The following is an 18,229-nucleotide window of genomic DNA, read 5'->3' as shown; positions in this document are numbered from 1 at the left end:
CATGGGTAGCTTTTTTATTGTGCCGGTATCAGGCACTGATTTCGTCTGCTGCTGGCCCATCTGCCTTCCCACTTCTCTAAGGCTCCACAAACATGCGCGCTCTGCAGAATTTCTTTAAGATGTACCTTCATCCCAGTAGACCTGATGTGATCAAAGTCCTTAGGTTAGAAGCCTAACCTGTAACTCCTCTTCAAGTGTTTAGTATTGTCTAGGTCTATATCGTATTTATCTGGTAAGTTTGCCAACCTCTGGTGCACTTTGCTCACTTCTTTAGTTATCTTTGGGCACAAATACCTCAACTCTGCTTCAGTGTATGACTTTAATCTGTTCACTCCCATGCGTCCCTCAACTAGCTCAGCTGCTTCCATGCCCAACCTCACAAAATTTAGGTACTCTTTTCTTTCCTACCGCTCTGCTGTCGCAGGAGTAGTCTGTGGTGAATTTAATTTGTCTAACCATTCATTCAGTTGTTGCGCTGTCAACCCTTGCAATGAGATATTACCAGCCTGCATCATCGGTGTCTGCGGTACATTTGCACTTGAGATCTGAGGAGTCAGCAGTCCCAAACTTGATTGTCTTATGGCATCTGGAGGAACCCCTCTCGGACTGAAGTCTAACAGTGATCTGGATCTGTCTATCGTCTGTTCCACTGGAATCAGCTCTTGAGGGCTTCCTATGACCCCTCCTCTTGTCACCTCTTGTGTCATTACTCCCTGATCGCATACACTAGACTTCGCCTGTGCATACAATGGTGCTGGCGGACCAACCGTAATGGGTTAGGATATAGCGGCTGGCGACTGCCTGATCTCCAAAGCCTGTGGAGCAGTAGCCCCCATGTTCTGATTCATTATCGGTGCTGTAGCTAACTGCGGTCCCGTACCTGAGGCATAATTCGGAACCATCTGCTGCTGTGTCTGAGGCAGTAAAATTGGAGTTGGCTCGATCTGCACTAATTTTGGTCTCGTATATGCCGGATCAGACGGCACCATCAAGCTCGTAGTGGTTTCTAATATTGGAACATCAGGATAAAGCCTCTGAACTGGTGGTGGCTGCAACTGTGTCTGCATCTCTGGAGCGGTAGACACACTAACACTATTCTGTGCCGGCACTGGTGTTGCAACTGTATTTACTTGTGCTGTATTTGTTGTTCTGCGTTGAATTTGTAGGACCTGCACTAGTACTTGGCCTATTATCATCTAGGGCATAAGGTGGTGGTTGATCATGTAGCAACTGATTTAGGAATTCATCATCATCTGAGTCATCTGCCTCTGCCCAGGACTTTTTAGCCTCCTTTTCTTTGCTATACCCCTTTTCTGTTTTACAAGTGGCTTTTCTTCCTTGCATTCCGGCTTCTTGAGTTATCGCCGGAAACATCCTAACTCCATCTATTATCTCCCTTCTCCAAATCCTGTGCTCACTATCCCACCTAGCCTCCGCTAGCGTCTTTTCTGCCTTTCTCATTCTCCTCTCAAATTTCTGTTGCCTTTGTCGTATGGCCATCAGTTCCCAAATTGCTAAAGCCTCAAACTGTGCTGGCCTCGGAGGCGGCTTTTGCTCATTTAACGCCTTCTGCAAAGTCTTCAAAATCATTATATTGAACGATCCGTGTTCCGGAAACGCCAAACACCCATTTTTCTCTGTTAATTTGCACCACTGCTTTAGCCAAAGACATGGCGCGACTCCCCTCTCCTCCTTTACGGCATAAGCCGGAGTATCCTCTGGCGGTGTAGGCTCCCCCACACTCACGGTAATGTACACATCCCCCCTCAAAGCGCTCCTTAGAGCCTTGAAAAACCTCATTTTTACGTCTTTTATTTTGTTTACAATTGAATCAGGAAGTGACTTTAATTCCCAGAACTCTCTTCGCCTACCATCTCAACCAATTGCCTCTCACGGACGGCTGCCAATCCGTGCGCAACTCTTCTTACTAACCGACCTATCCCAGCGCGGCTCCAATGATGTCACACTCACACACACTGCGGCTGACAAAGTCTTGCGGCTTGTCCTCCTCACTCTCAATTCGCACAAAAATGAATGCAATATATTGCGAGCACTAGTAAAACTCAAATTTGCCGGTTTACTACAGGAAGGGTAAGACAATCGCTTCAGAACCTTACAGAGATTTTGCTTTAAGCCTCAGCCGCTACTCTCTCCTTGTCAGATCCCGCACTCGCAAGCAAAATTTGACCTGCAAATTCTACTCTCGACTTGTCAATGGTACGTCCTAATACACTTTAGAACTCACCAAATCTCCATCGAAGTTTTTATTCACTCACTATGAATCAAACTCGACTTGTCAACCACGCCCGATTGACCTATTAAACCACGCAAATTACAACATAAACCAAGTGTCTCATACACTTATCAAAATTCTCTGGAGTCTTAGACCACGCAGGGTCCGTACATCACCAACAACCATGTGGACAATTTTTTTGCACAAAGCGCCACATTCACATGAAGTTTCCAGACTTCCCTACTCTCATACTGCGGAGTACGCACACTCCTACTAAAAACATCACCTGGCCTAAAATTCTCACAACCCTCACAATTCACCTGCGGTATGCATAAGCCCTGCAAGTGCAAACCCTACGCCACTCACACTATCACTAGAACTCCGAGAACATACCCTACTCACTTCGGCAAACTCCGAGATTCCGGGAAAGTCATTTGGGACTTAGGGGCACATCATCTCTCCAATTTGCATTATCTCAAAAACAATTTCCAAACAATGGGCCCTCGTCCTAGGGCCCCAAAGGGCGGTAAACCGTCCTCTGCTACCAGAACTGATAACGTGTCCCACCTTTGATAATTTACTTACAAGGGGACTCGTTTTAGGCCAATGAACCTTTTGACCCTAATTGGAGACTCCTCAGGTCGAGATATCTACTTAACATCTCAATTGATAGATCGATAACCAAATCGATATTCACAATAACTAATCAATCAAACTGATCACTAACATTTAATGAGAATAAAACACACCATGACCTTTTGGCCATGAATAACCACACAAATCTAGTAAGATTTTGGATATTTATTCCCTATTAGTTACAACCTACTTGCATATTCATTAGTCTCAATATCAATAAGCACATCAATAAAACTGCAATATGACAACTCGAATAAGACTTTATCAAAGCAAAGATCATGAACATTAGGACAAAACACGACGTTAACATGAATCAACTTTAGCAGAGTATCATTAGTACATTATTCAACAAAGCAAAGATTCAGTCATTTGTCTATTTGCACCAGATTTAGAGAATTCCTTAACTAACCTCTGATTAGCATCAGCATGTTGGGCTTCATGCAAAACAATTTAGCAACATGAATTTAGAAAACATATAACTATGGTCTCTGTCAAAAGAGCAGTTGGTACCTAGAAAGAAAAGGCAAACAGACAATTACAATACATCATCAGATAGTTACCCATCCAAATGGGGTGGTATACAGTGTCAGCCTTCGTCCTCAGGACATCAGTTGATACACCATCAGCCAGGATGAACAGGTAAGTCTTAGCAGGGTGTAGCTAAAGGCTCTTCCCTCATAAGGAGAAGAAGTGCATCGCAGGAAAAGGGCAAGGCGAGGATGGTTAAGGGTAAAAGACATAGGTGGTCATTACAACCCTGGCGGTCGTTGTTAAAGTGGCGGTAAGACCGCCAACAGGCCGGCAGAAAAAAAAATGTAATCACGACCGTGGCAGAAACTGCCAACAAAGACAGCCACTTTAACACTCCAACCGCCAAGGCGGTACAAACAAACACCGCGGCGGTAACCGCCAACAGACAGGGGGAGGACAAGGTACTGCCCACAGTATCACAACCTACCAATCTGCCACCTTTTCCAGGGTGGATTCACCACGAAGAAAAACATGACGTCAACAGGACTTCGAAGGGAAAACGCTCACCTCTACACACCCCACGAGGAACCAGGACGCCATGGAACCAGAGCTTCACATTTTTCCTGCCCTTATCTTCTTGCTCCTCTACCAGGAGCACGAACGCCGGCGGTGAAGACCACAGTGAGTACTGCACCTACGACACAGGGGAGGGCGGAGGGAAAAACCAGGGACACACACACGCAACACGCAACACCCCCACCCCCACCCTCACCCACGACAACACACACACTAATACAGCATGATACATTACAGTTACACCCCCCAAACCCCCCGGAAGAATGCAAGGAGAAAAGGAAATGAGAGTAACCATTGTAATCTATTAAAATTCAGTACGCAAAACTATATATACACTATAAACAAATATATACACCAAGAATTCAAGTCCAGGTATTGCTCCATTGAAGTCTGTGGAACACTGGGCCCACATTGCATGGGCGAGGCCCACACTCAATACCCGAACATGACGGAGAGAACACTGCAGGGGCATCAGATAGCAATAAAACAGGCACCTCAGGGGGAAGGGAAAGGGGGGGCACCTCAGCCGGTTCAGTGCACAACGCCAAATCCACGAGGGGGCCCCATGCCCACTGTTCAATCCTGGGGAGTGCAAAGCCACAGTCTCTCAAGTCTCTACAGTGGGTGGTTTGCCCACTGTTCAATCCTGGGGAGTGCAAAACCACAGTCTGTCAAGTCTCTACAGTGGGTGGGTTGCCCACTGTTCAATCCTGGGGAGTGCAAAGCCACAGTCTCACAAGTGGATAACAGTCTCCACTGGTTTTGGAGGGGGCTTTGTTCCCAGAGTGCTTCATACTGCCAAGGACTGTGTGAGTGGATGTATCTGTCCACTGGTTCTGGAGGGGGCTTTGTGCCCAGAGTGCTTCATCCTGCCAAGGACTGTGTGAGTGGATGTATCTCTCCAATGGTTCTGTAGGGGGCTTTGTGCCCAGAGTGCTTCATCCTGCCAAGGACTGAGGTAGTGGATGTATCTCTCCACTGGTTCTGGAGGGAGCTTTGTGCCCAGAGTGCTTCATCCTGCTCGTGGCGGACTCAGTAGCACAAGTGCCCTTTGCGCTCATGGGCCAGCGGTGCTTGTGGTGGCGGTGTCCTGTTCAGCGGTGCTTGTGGCGGCGGTGTCCTGTTCAGCGGTGCTTGTGGCGGCAGTGTCCTGTTCAGCGGTGCTTGTGGCGGCGAAGTCCTGTTCAGCGGTGCTTGTTGCGGCAGGGTCCTTGGCAGCGACTCAGCTGCTGGTGGTCCTGTCTGGGCCAGCGGGGCTGGTGCTGGCAGTCCTGTCTGGGCCTGCGAGGCTGGTGCTGGCAGTCCTGTCTGGGCCTGCGGGGCTTCTGTTGGCAGTCCTGTCTGGGCCTGCGGGGCTGGTGCTGGCGGTCCTGACTGGGCCAGCGGGGCTGGTGCTGGCGGTCCTGACTGGGCCAGCGGGGCTGGTGCTGGTGGTCCTGTCTGGGCCAGCGGGGCTGGTGCTGGCTGTGCTGTCTGGGCCAGAGGGGCTGGTGCTGGCGGTGCTGTCTGGGCCAGCGGGGCTGGTGCTGGCGGTCCTGTCTGTGCCTGCAGGGCTGGCAGTCCTGTCTGGGTCTGCGGGGCTGCTGCTGGTGGTCCTGCCTGGGCCTGCAGGGCTGCTGCTGGTGGTCCTGTCTGGGCAAGCGGGCTGCTGCTGGCGGTCTGGTGGGGCCAACGGGGCTGATGGCGGTGGCCTCCTGGCCAGTTGGGCTGATGGCGGTGGCCTCCTGGGCAGCAGGGATGATGGCAGTGGCTTCCTGGGCAGCGGGGATGATGGCAGTCTTCTCCGCTGTGCTGCTCTTCCCAGACTTGCCGGGTTTCTTGTTCCCCTTACCCACCTTGGAAGGTGTCGCAGCTGACTCCACACTCCCACCTGTACCCCTAGGAGCGGCTTTGGTGGCTGGACTCTTCCCCCTCTCCCGCCGGGCACTGGCCAACGTTTGATGCTTCACAGGTGGGGGACTGTCCGTGCTGCGGCTCCTTGCCACACTGGCTTCCCTGCTGCCTGGTGCACTTCAGAATCCGGTGACTACTGGCACCACTGATCCCGCCAATGTCGTGGCTGAGGTGCTAGGTTGGGACCTGGAAAGTCGGGCCCTAGGAGACTGACGGGGTGGGGGAGCTGAGGGAAATAGGTCAAGAGTGGACAGGAAAAGTTTCTTGGGAACACTGGGACGGATAGCTGGAGGGGGTTTGGGAGTGGAGGAAGAGGTTGTGGTTGTAGGAGGCGTACACTTGGTGACTTTGGGTGAAGGTGCATGCGCTGGAGGCTGTCCTGAGGTGGATGGCTGTTGGGTGGGTGTGTGCCTGCGTTTGTGTACCTTGGGAGGTGGCATCACAGACACACTGGGAGAGGACACAGGGGACGTGTAAATGGTAGTGGGGGTGGTGACTGCACGTGAGCGGGGTGTGGTGGTGTGTGTGCTGGTGATGGAAGTAGTGGCTGTAGATGCAGTGCATGCAGGTGTGAGTGGAGACGAGACTGGGAGGGAGGAGGGAGATGAGGAGGAGGGGGACACAGTGGAGGCAGTGGATGTTGGTGTGTCTGCATGTGTGTGATGCTTGCATGAGTGCCTGTGGGATGTGTGGTGCTTATGTTTGCCTGAGCTTCCTTTGTGTGTTGAGGTGTGTGCATGCTAGTCTGATGGTGGCTTGGGGTAGGCTGAGGTACAGGGGTGTGGGTCTGGGTGGAGGAAGTTGGAGGGGGGAAGCTAGAGACAGGGACAATGGCTGCCATCAGTGCTGAGGCCAGAGTCTGAAAAGCTCGCTGAAGGGCTGCCTCACCAGAATGAATGCCCTCCAGGAATGCATTGGTTTGTTGCAATTGCCTCTCTACACCCTGGATGGCATTCAAAATGGTAGACTGCCCAACAGTGAGGGACCTGAGGAGGTCAATGGCCTCCTCACTGAGGGCAGCAGGGGTGACTGGGGCAGGGCCTGAGGTGCCTGGGGCGAAGGTGATGCCCACCCTCCTGGGTGAGCGGGCACGGGCAAAGCCTGAGGGGCTGCTGGGAGGGCGGTGTTGGTAGGGGGGTGGCAGCTGTACCTGTAGATGCAGGGGGCACAGATGTGGCCTCCACTACAAGGGAGCTCCCATCAGAGGACGAGTCCGTATCAATGGTGTCAGCTCCTGTCCCCACCGTGGAGCTCCCCTCGCCCTCCGTCCCACTGGTGAATTCAGACTCCGTAGTGTCACCCTCCAGGGCCATGTGGGATGCAGCTCCCTCCTGCTCCGGTGCCACTGCTCCTCCGCCTGATGATGCTAATGCACACAAGAACAGGGAGACCACAAAAAGGGGGGGGACGACAGAAAAAAGACATGTTGAGTGCATGCATTACTGCTACCATTGGCGGACACGACAGACACAGAAGTCCCCTGCACTACGCCGCGCACTTGGGGTCCACTCTTCAATCCCTGGGACATTTCCTACAAGGCTATGGCCGACATCTGCACACATGGATGTCACAGGAGCCTGACTAGGTGTAGTTGGCACTGCACACAGGGGGGGTGGGGTGCCACAGGGTCTGCCAGAAGAAGGGGACCTGACTAGCACACTCGCCCTGGCCTAGGGAAACCCACAGCCCACCTCCCCCACCCAGACACCTCCACTGCGCGCTGAATCAGCCGAATGAGAGTGTACTCACCCCCTTGTGGCTGCTGTGATGCCCTCAAGAGCCCATCCAACTCCGGGTACGCCACCGCCAGGATCCTGAACATCAGGGGGGTCATGGTGGACGGGCACCCCTCCCACATTGGGAAGCCATCCCCAGCAGGGCCTCCGCTGTCTTCTTGCTCCAGCGGCGAATGTCCTCCCATCTCTGACGGCAGTGGGTGCTCCGTCTGTTATAGACCCCCAGGGTCCGGACGTCCTTGGTGATGGCACGCCAGATGTCCTTCTTCTGGTGGGCGCTGACCTACATGAATTGTACAGGGGAAAAAGACAAGTTATTACCAACTGCACTGTCACAGTCATTGGCCCCCATCCCTACCCTTGCCATGTGGCACATGCACTCACCGTCGTTTCATGTACGCCTCATTCTCCCCCCCCATCTTTCATCCACCCCACTCCACACAGGCATAGCCCATTCAGCATGCTCCGAGTGTACTTACCTGTTTGTCTGGAGGACGGTAGAGTAGCGTGTACTGGGGGAGGACCCCATCCATGAGTTTCTCCAACTCCTCTGTGCTGAAGGCAGGGGCCCTTTCCCCAGACGCACGAGCCATTGTCTCTTCCAGACTGAGGTCACAGCAGCACTTGCAGTGTAGGTCCTCTCCTGTCGAAGATCAGGTATCGAGTGATTGAACAGATAGAAAATGGCGGTCACGTCCGCGGCAGTGCGTACCGTCACCGCCGGCATACATCGTCATTGGCTCCTGGGACCCATAGGGTCCAATGTTAACCAATGCAGAATTGCACCGCGGTCTTCGACCGCCTACCGTGACGGTATACAATGCCAGCGCAGTTACCTCACATCCCATTGTCCCACTTTACAGGTCAGGCAGCCACCATTTCAGGGGCCCACATGGCTTAATTTTTAACTACGTCACACATACCGAGGCCTTGCCTCAACACTCATACATGCAAATTTCGGATTATGAATCGTGTTCTGTGTAAGCTGTGTGTACGTACCTCTGAGTTGGTTGACTCTGTGCTCGCTGTTGTCCTTCATAGGCACCGTCCGCTGGGACATGTGAGGAGATGGAGGCATCCTCCGGTGTACAGACCGCTGGTAGACCTGTCGACAATGGAGGAAAGACATGTGATCATCACCTACAGGCTTGATTGTGCCACAATCCTGGAACTGTGTGCCCAGTTGGAGCCAGACCTGATGTCAGCTACCGCCATCCCACAGGAATACCCCCTCTAGTGCAGGTGCTGTCAGTACTCCATTTCCTTGCAAGTGGGTCATTTCAAACAACAGTGGCCATAGCATCAGGGATATCCCAGCCTATGTTTTCCAACGTGTTGTCCAGAGTGTTGTCTGCCCTGCTGAAACACATGCAGAGCTACATCGTTTTCCCTCAGGATTCTGGAGGATTTGCCTACAGTGAAAGGTGACTTCTATGCCCTGGGACATATCCCCAACATCATAGGTGCCATTGATGGGACACATGTGGCTTTGGTACCCCCCCCGCAGGAGTGAACAGGTGTACAGAAACCGGAAGAGTTATCATTCGATGAATGTGCAGATGGTGTGTTTGGCAGACCAGTACATCTCCCATGTGAATGCCAAATTTCCTGGCCCGGTGCATGACGCTTACATCCTGCGGAATAGAAGCATCCCTTATGCGATGGGTCAACTCCAGAGGCACCGTGTGTGGCTATTAGGTGAGCACCTGGAAGCAAGTCAGTGGGAATGGTTGTCTGGGTCTGGGAATATCCCTACAGGTAGTGTGTGTCTAACAGTTGCCCTCGCCATTTGCAGGTGACTCTGGTTACCCCAACCTGTCATGGCTACTGACCCCAGTGAGGAATCCCAGGACAAGGGCAGAGGCACGCTACAATGAGGCCCATGGGTGAACTAGGAGGATTATAGAGCGGACCTTTGGCCTCCTGAAGGCCAGGTTCAGGTGCCTCCATATGACAGGTGGTTCCCTATTCTACTCACCAAAGAAGGTGTGCCAGATCATCCTGGCCTGCTGTATGCTTCACAACTTAGCTTTGTGACAACAGGTGCCTTTTCTGCAGGAGGATGGTCCAGATGGAGGTGTTGTGGTATCTGTGGAGCCTGTGGACAGTGAAGACGAGGAAGCAGAATAAGAGGACATCGACAACAGGAACTCGGTGATCCTGCAATACTTTCACTGAGACACAGGTAAGAATACAAACCTGCCTACTACATGTACTTTAACACTACTACCTCTCTACTGTCTGTCGTTTTCACCCAGTGTATGGTCACTGAGTTGTCACTTTCCCTTACGATTTCACAGATGTGGGTCCCACTGTGTGACATCTGCTTTGTTTCCTCATGGACTGGAGCTGTGTGACATAGGTATGTTGACATTACAATTGAAAGAACATTTTGTCACTGTAATTGCTAATACACTATTTCAAAATCACAGACAGACTCAGATTGTTTTTTGCTTTAAGGGTGTTTATTTAAGTGCTCAACATTGGAGGGTGCTGTATAATGGTGAGGGGTGATGGTGGAGGAATGTCCATGGCAGAGTCCAGTCTATTAGTCTCACAGGTGCATTGCCCAAAGGGGCATAGGAAGTGTAGCTGGGGCAGTTTGAGGATGGACAGGGTGACAAGGTGGGACAGAAGGATGACATTCAGGGCGGTCTCATTTCTTGGCGTGGGTCTTGGCACCGTTCTCTGTATTTGTCCTGGATCTCAGGGACCGTTTGCGGGGTGGTTCTCTATCTGCAGGGGGTGGGGTGCTGGTGTGGTGGTCCTGTGGCGGTGCCTCTTGTCCACTAGCGCCGGTGGAGGTGGTGGGCAGTTCATCGTCCAGGCTAGTGTCAGGGGCCCCTTGTTGTGCCACAGTGTCCCTCCTGGTGTTGAGGACTTCCTTCAGCACCCCTACGATGGTGCCCAGGGTGGAATTGATGGATCTGAGTTCCTCCCTGAAGCCTAAATACTGTTCCTCCAGCAGCCGCTGGGTCTCTTGAAACTTTGCCAGTACAGTTGCCATTGTCTCCTGGGAATGGTGGTAGGCTCCCATGATGTTGGAGAGGGCCTCGTGGAGAGTGGGTTCCCTGGGCCTGTCCTCCCCCTGTCACACAGCAGCCCTCCCAGTTCCCCTGTGTTCCTGTGCCTCTGTCCCCTGAACGGTGTGCCCACTGCCACTGCCCCCAGGTCCCTGTTGTTGTTGGGGTGGTGGGTTAGCCTGGGTTCCCTGTAGTGATGGACACACTGCTGATTGACGTGTCCTGGGGACAGTGGTATGGGCCCGCTGGGTGGGTGCTGTGCTGGTGTTTCCAGAGGGGGGAAGCTCTGTAGTGGCCTTTGCCAGTGTGAGGGGAACCGACTGTCCCGAGGTCCCAGATGGGCCGGGCTGGTCATCTAGATCCAGTTGGACAGAGCTGCTGTCATCACTGTGGGCCTCTTCTGTTGGTGGTGTGGACATGTGTGGACCCTCCTGTCCGGTGACATTGGGTAGGGGTCCTGCAGGGGTATAAAAGGATGTTTATTGCATCTGTGTGTGCCATGGTGTGCAATGGGTGGGTAAGCGTGTACCCCAGTGCTTGCATTCCTGTGTGGGACCTTGTGTGATGGTGGTTTAGGGGGGTGTATGGGTATGTGCAGTGGCCATGGTTTGGTGATGGGTGTCCATGCTTTGTTGTTGCATGCAGGGCTTGGTGTTGGGATGTGTGGTTTGTGATATTGGGACATTTGTGAGGAGTTGGAGTGATGGGGTGAGGGTGAGGGTGGGGGTATGTGATGGCATGCAGGTAGGGTGGGGGTTATAGTAGTAAAGCATTGCCTTACCAGAGTCCATTCCTCCATCTACTCCTGCGAGGCCCTCAGGATGCAGAATTGCCAAGACTTGCTCCTCCCATGTTCTTAGTTGTGGGGGAGAGAGTGGGGTTCCGCCGCCAGTCCGCTGAACCGCAAGGTGGTGTCTTGATACCACGGAACGCACCTTCCCCCGTAGGTCGTTCCACCTCTTCCTGATGTCATCCCTATTTCTTGGGTGCTGTCCCACTGTGTTGACCCTGTCCACGATTCTTCGCCATAGCTCCATCTTCCTAGCTATGGAGGTGTGCTGCACCTGTGATCCGAATAGCTGTGGCTCTACCCAGACGATTTCCTCCACCTTGACCCTGAGCTCCTTCTCAGAGAACCTGGGGTGTCTTTGCTGTGCCATGGGGTGGTGTGGGTGATGTGTGGGGTGGTGTGTATTGTGATAAGTGCGGTGAGATTTAGTGGTGTGTTGTGTAAGGTGCGTGGAAGTTATGTGGGTGATGGTATTGTGTGCCTGTGGATGCTTGGTAGTAGTTTGTAGTGTCTCTCTCTGGCCTTCTTTCGGTATTTTGGTCGTAGGGGTTTGTGGGTGATGTGGGTGTGTGTTTTATATTGTAATGGGTGTGTGGGAGTGGTGTGTGTATGTGTATCAGGTGTGTGTATTTCGATTTGTCCAATGTGGCTGTGTTTTGTAAGAGTGTGTGTATTTTGAGCACAGCGGTGTGTACCGCCAATGGAATACCGCGGTTGAAAGACCGCTGCGTGGATTCGTGAGTCGTGATAGTGTGGGCGTATTTCTGTTGGCGTGACGTGGAGGTTTTGTTTTCGCCAGTTTATCACTGATCTTTGGTGTGGTGGACTTGTGTGGGTGTCTCAATTTTGGCGGATTCCGAGCAATGGGTCATAATGACCGTGGCGGAATTCCGCTGCCGCAGCGGTGTGTTGGCAGTCTTCTGCACGGTGGTAAGCGGCTTTTGCCACCAATGTTGTAATGAGGGCCATAGTCTTTCAGAAAAGCAAAGGATGGCAAAGTAATGGGTCCGTGGAATGTCCTATAATGGCTGATTTCTCTTTGTGTCACGCCCTTATATTAAAATTGTTGAACAAGTCTCTAATTTCCCATTGGGCAATATTTGGTGCATCGTTATCTCTATCCAATAATCAGTCGCACACCTTACTAGAATTTTCACCTAAGACAGTTCTCATGCAGTTTATTGGCTCCTGTGATTGACGTCTTCAACGGGTAGAATGTCAGGTAAGAAAAGTTAAACTTGTCGCTCCAGTCAGTAGTTCCATTGTCTTTACCAGTTTAGGCGACCTTGCACCTGTTGCGAAATACACTGTTGCATTCGGCAAGAATGTCTCCTTGAGCACATTGGGTCCCATGAGAAAGAATTTACTACGGCTACACACCCACATCTCTAGCTTCTGGAAAAGTACAGCGTCGTGTCCTTCAGGAAAGCAGCACATTGCACGTTAGAAAACACAGTTAATATGAGACCAGGCAGCTAGGCCCAGACCCTTGCTAACAAGGGCCTAGTGAGTCATTTAGCAGACCTTAATACACAACTCTCAATACTAATACAAAATCATACATGAGTACATTATTAATTCATTATTAGTCAGTTTCATTAGTCATCGTATACATTGATGGCCACACCCCATGGGCACATTTCAAACGCGTGCATTAATATTATTCTATCACGTTTTCTATGCAGCTTCGTCATACATTATTTTGCAAGCTTTTCACGTTAATATTGATTATAAAAGTCACACTCCAACACTCCTAAAATCATAGTTAACATCCGAATTACCATAAAGTAATAAAGATAGGTCTTTCTGTTGGTGAGCCACAACCAGTTGCCTTGTGTCACTCTTCCAGGTATTTATCCAGGTATCAGAGGCCAGGAAGGATCTACAGGCCGATAAGGTTGTCCCATGGCCATAATAAGCACCTACTCCCTTAGACACATTGGCCATACCCCCAAACCCCGCCCCAACCCCTCACCAATCTGCATTGGTGCGGCACAGACTCTGCAATCTCATCCCGGGACAATTAATCCATTAAATGAGGATAATCATTTATTTCATAATAGATAAAATCTTCGAGGAGTCTGCTTCCACTCACTGGAGAGGCAAACATATAAGATGCAAAGATAAAGGGGCTGTTTTGGTTTTTGTGGAAACAGTTTGGGTCAAATTGTTAGGACTCGTGCTTTAGTCAATCAAGGTGCCTGATTCCCTGCTGGAGACTAGTCCACAGGCAAAAAGGAAAACTGGAACAGCAATCATTATTTGTAGCAATGCATGAACGAAAAAGCTGTAAGCTAAGTGTGATATAGTTTTATCCGTAGACGTGTTCACGAGGATGATCTGTGAATGTACATTCCAGTACTGCGCTGAGCGCTGCGTACAGTGTTGTGTTACAAACAGGCTGTACCAGTTGAAGAAACTATGACGCTCCCCCCACCCCCTCCCCCCTCACCCAAAGCTCACAAAAAGAGCTTGAGGGGAATTCTGGGATTTCATGTGTCGTTGAGGTAAGCGACACCATCATTACTGTTGCTGAAGGCCCTTCAGCATTTAAGTAATTCACCCAAGATGCGCACAGTGGTCCATCCTGATCGGCGAGGCGATGATTATCTTGTTGACAGTACTTTGTATAAGAGTGTAAGAGTGGTCCTCTTCCAGTGCTCTCAGTAGCCTTTTGCAAATACCCATCAAGTTGGTGTCTATTCTTTTAGCCAGTCTGGATCCACGTTTTATGACCCCGCAGTCCTATCAGTTATGCTCCTGTCTACTCTGTATATTACCAGAGCTTCTACAAACGCTCCACCCTACGTGCATTTTATACTCCTTTCAGGTCTTGCTCACACTTTTGTAAAACTCCTCCTTCATTTGCTTCTTAATTGAGCACTCCTAGAACCAAGTTACTCTGCACTTTTTTTCCTTTCCCCCTTCAACCTTCAGCATGCTGGGATTATACTCTGGCCCTGCTCACTGTATCAATTCTTTAGCTATATTTGGCCTCAGTTAGTCTGCTAGTAATTTAAGCAACGAAAAGCCTTTCTCACTGCTCGTACTCATGGGACTTCATGGACGTGCTCTTTCAGCATGCACTTTCAGCACTTCCAGGCCCTGCTCACTCTGCCTGTACTTTCAGCACAGTGCAGCCCTGTACATAGCTTGTACTCATGGCACTTAATGGATCTGTTCTTTCTGTATGTAGTTTCAGCATTCCCTGGCCCTACTCATTCTGCCTGAATTTGTAGCACTTCTAGGCACTGCTCACCAGTACTTAATTTGTGTTTGTTGTTTCCGGTGCGGAGCACCTACCTTATTTTTGAGAGCCGGCACTTATTGTTCTGCCTCAAGCATTCACTGCGAGAAAAAGACACATAAAAGAAAGAGGGAAAAAGAGAAAAACGAAAAAGCATCAGAAAGGAGAAAAACAGGAAGCTGCAAGAGTGAGCTGAGGGAGTAGGGATTGGCTGTAAATGGATTAAAGAGACCCAAAATAGATTCAGGATTACGATGCCTCAGTATTCTGTGCTCGCACATTTAATTGCAGCAGCCGCATGTTAAAGAGGAGAGCTTTGAGCACAGGCACCTTTTTATTTGCAAATTAAGCACTGCTGCTCACTCTATTTGTACTTTCAGCACAGTGAGTCGTTGTTCATTGCTCGTACTCATGGCACTTCGTGGGATTGATACTTGTACTGTCAGTACTTTCTGGCCCTGCTCACTCTGTTCTTCCAGCACTTCCAGGCCCTGCTCACTGCTTGTACTCATGGCACTTCATGGGACTGCTTCTTTTGCTTGTTCTGACAGCACTTCCTGGCCCTGCTCACTCTGCCTGGACTTCCTGGCCCTGCTCATTCTTCCAGCACTCTCAGCACTTTGTGGTCTTGTTTCTTCTGCCTTTGTCCTCCGCACCTCCCAGTTCCTGAGACCATGTTACCTCTGTTTGTATCTGAATAATCAAAGTATCTGCCACTTTCCGTATACGTGGGTGTTGATTGTCCGTACGCATGTCGCACACAATGGGAATACACACATGATAGTTCTTCCTATGTAATTACCACCCTAGACTTTAGAAGGGGTGTGCACCGCAAGGTATGGGGATAGGGTGGAGATAGGTGATATGTACGTTGAATACACTTGTTTGAAAACCACTTTAGTAGAACACCTTTGTTTAAAAAAAATTTAACAAATAATACTCGTTGTCCTGTGCTTCATTCTCCGCATTTCACTTTTCTGAAGTGCATACAGGGAGCAGATTGCTCTTGCTCTCATGCTTTGTTTCTTGCTGAACTATTTATTTGTCAGCGAAGACACAATTTACACACTCGTAAGTGGCAAGCTGGCTGCTGCTTAAAGAGTGTTTCTTTTTTGTCGAATGTTTTATTTTTTGCCAGAGGGGAATCAGCTTCTCCCCAGCCTAACTAAAGTTATTTTTACCCCATCCTTTTAATTTAATATGGTAATTCCACTCATTGGTATTGTAGGTGCTAGTTCTGGTCCGAGTAATTAGTCTAAAGAATGTTTATGTTGAACTAATGGTAGTCAATGGAATGGTTGGTTCACAACTTGGGGTGCAGACGATGTAAGGTGGGTTTCAGTGAAACAGTGTTTCTGTTAAAAAACTTTGAATGAACTGTATTTTGCTTTTTAACTAAGCGTATTCCTCGCAAAATATGCATACCCAAAAGACCTTGCATGACAAGGAGGTTTTCCCTACTCGTTTTGGTTAGTCCTTTAGTAGCTTGCTTACAGCCCTCCTCAAGAGCATGAGTGAACAGTAAGTCACGTTTGGTGGAGAACATTTCTATTGTCTTAGGTCAACTATCTAAATAGTTCTCACTTATAGAATACGTTTTCTGGGTTCTCAAAACGCGGTAGAGGTCCTGAACCTCTTTTCCACCTTTTATCACCTGCTAAATGTCTGCTGACTAGCTAGGCTACAGCTCTTGACACAAGCCCTGTGAGTTGGCAGCAGGCGTCAGCCTCACTCAACCCTGTCCAATCACTGATGAGTTAAGAGCATCCAGACTGCTGAATTGGTAGCAAGCCCCCTACACATGCATACAATGGCCTGAGATACCTCAAGGACATTAGAAGAGAGACTATTACCATGCTAATGCTGTTGATCAATTTTCGACAGTTAGCACTTAGCCAATGATTACTGTCTTGAAAGTCACACATGGCATACATACATACTGATTTACGATTTCTTCGGGCATTATATACTTGCTTCATTCTGAACTTGCAGCTGCTTCACTGATAAATGCTATAATCACTATACTCAGTAGATTAGCTTCCAGTAGATCTTCCTGAGCCAGAATGCGTGTTGTTATTCCCTGTTGTGTCTACGGGTAATTGCAGGGTGTTGCGGACAGCGAGTGCTAGAAATAAACCACACCAATAATAGAGGTAAGGTTGGACCCTGTCCATCAAGTTGGCTCACCACACTCATAACATCCCCCCTGACCACGCCTGTGGGCAGCCTTTATTTAATCTTTTACTTCACGTGGTAAGGAGTGCTTAATGTTGTCACGACATCAGGGCGTTTTGATGGTAGTAAAACCCCTCTACTTTACTGAACAACTTGGTAGTGCTCACAACCACTTACGCCACTGGCACAACACTACATTCCTCCCCCAAAATATTAAAGAAAAAACATACATATGATTGCATAGAACAAATCAGGTAAACCTCCCCCCCAAATTCCACTACACTTTGCTACACTAGAGGATCCTTCAATCTCAATGAAGGTGGAGGGTTGCGCTGTAGCCAATATCTGGTGTGAAGGATGCGGTCCGTTTGACTCTCGGGGTCCGGAATCACAGGTTCAGCGACAGGAGTTCCATCTAACAGTCTTGGGTCACAACTTGTCATAGTTTGGACTCTTGCTCTAGGCAAGACTGCTGGTTAAAGGATGACAGTACTTTTGTTTGTAGGTGACTATGCCTATCCTACAACAAATCGCAACTGTTGTCCCAACCTTACCGGCTCACTAACAGTACCTCAACAGAAACACAATAGTAAAAAGGTGATTTGTGGCAGCCTTTACGCATGGACTCGAACATAAGACTTCTCAGGTAGTCATGGTTAAATGGAGATTACCCCTTTCTCACACATATAGCATGTCTCATACGAACACAGACAATGACAAAGATGCAGTAAAGTTTCAATAGTTTTTATTTAACAAAACTGAAATTTGCGATAAGTTGCATGGGCTGCAATGATTAGGATAATGAATAATGCAAGGAACAGAATTGTGAAGATTAGAGTCATTATTACAAAGACCCCCACCATCTTGCAATGCATGTAAAAGACATACAAGATGTAATATGCCCTAATACCCTAATGTGATAGGCCTAACCTCCTACCTAAAGGAGAGCTGGGTTTGCTAAACCTAATCTGCCAATGCCATGTCCATGAGAGGGACCCCCAACCCTCGTTACCTTGGAATGAGGTCTCTATCTCAGACTCCGCCGGGACACGAAGACTGGGTCAGCGTCAAGACGACGTACAGCATCGATATCAGCAATGGTGGCAATGCCCTCTGGTCGGAATCTCTCTGATTATCTGTCTAAAGTGTGATGTATTTATACAGATCTACCAGGACCCCTGACGTAGGTGTGTTCCCAAAAAATAGATAACAGACATGCTTGGGACGGCAATTATTATAAACAATCCCTCGAAAGTATAGAGGGGGAAAATCCCTAAGTGTGAACACCTACTGTTTGTTTGTCTTTATTGCTTGATCTTGATGCCTTAGCGCGGTGGCACTGATAATGCAAAGCATAACAAGTGGCCTAACTATAAACAAGGCAGCCATCTTAGATGAATTAAATAATTAAATGGGCTAAGACAGAGCAAGCTAAGTAGGATAAAAGTC

Source organism: Pleurodeles waltl, chromosome 3_1 (genome assembly GCF_031143425.1).
Source record: "Pleurodeles waltl isolate 20211129_DDA chromosome 3_1, aPleWal1.hap1.20221129, whole genome shotgun sequence".
In the NCBI taxonomy this organism is placed as follows: Eukaryota; Metazoa; Chordata; class Amphibia; order Caudata; family Salamandridae; genus Pleurodeles; species Pleurodeles waltl.
This window is presented reverse-complemented; position numbering follows the sequence as displayed.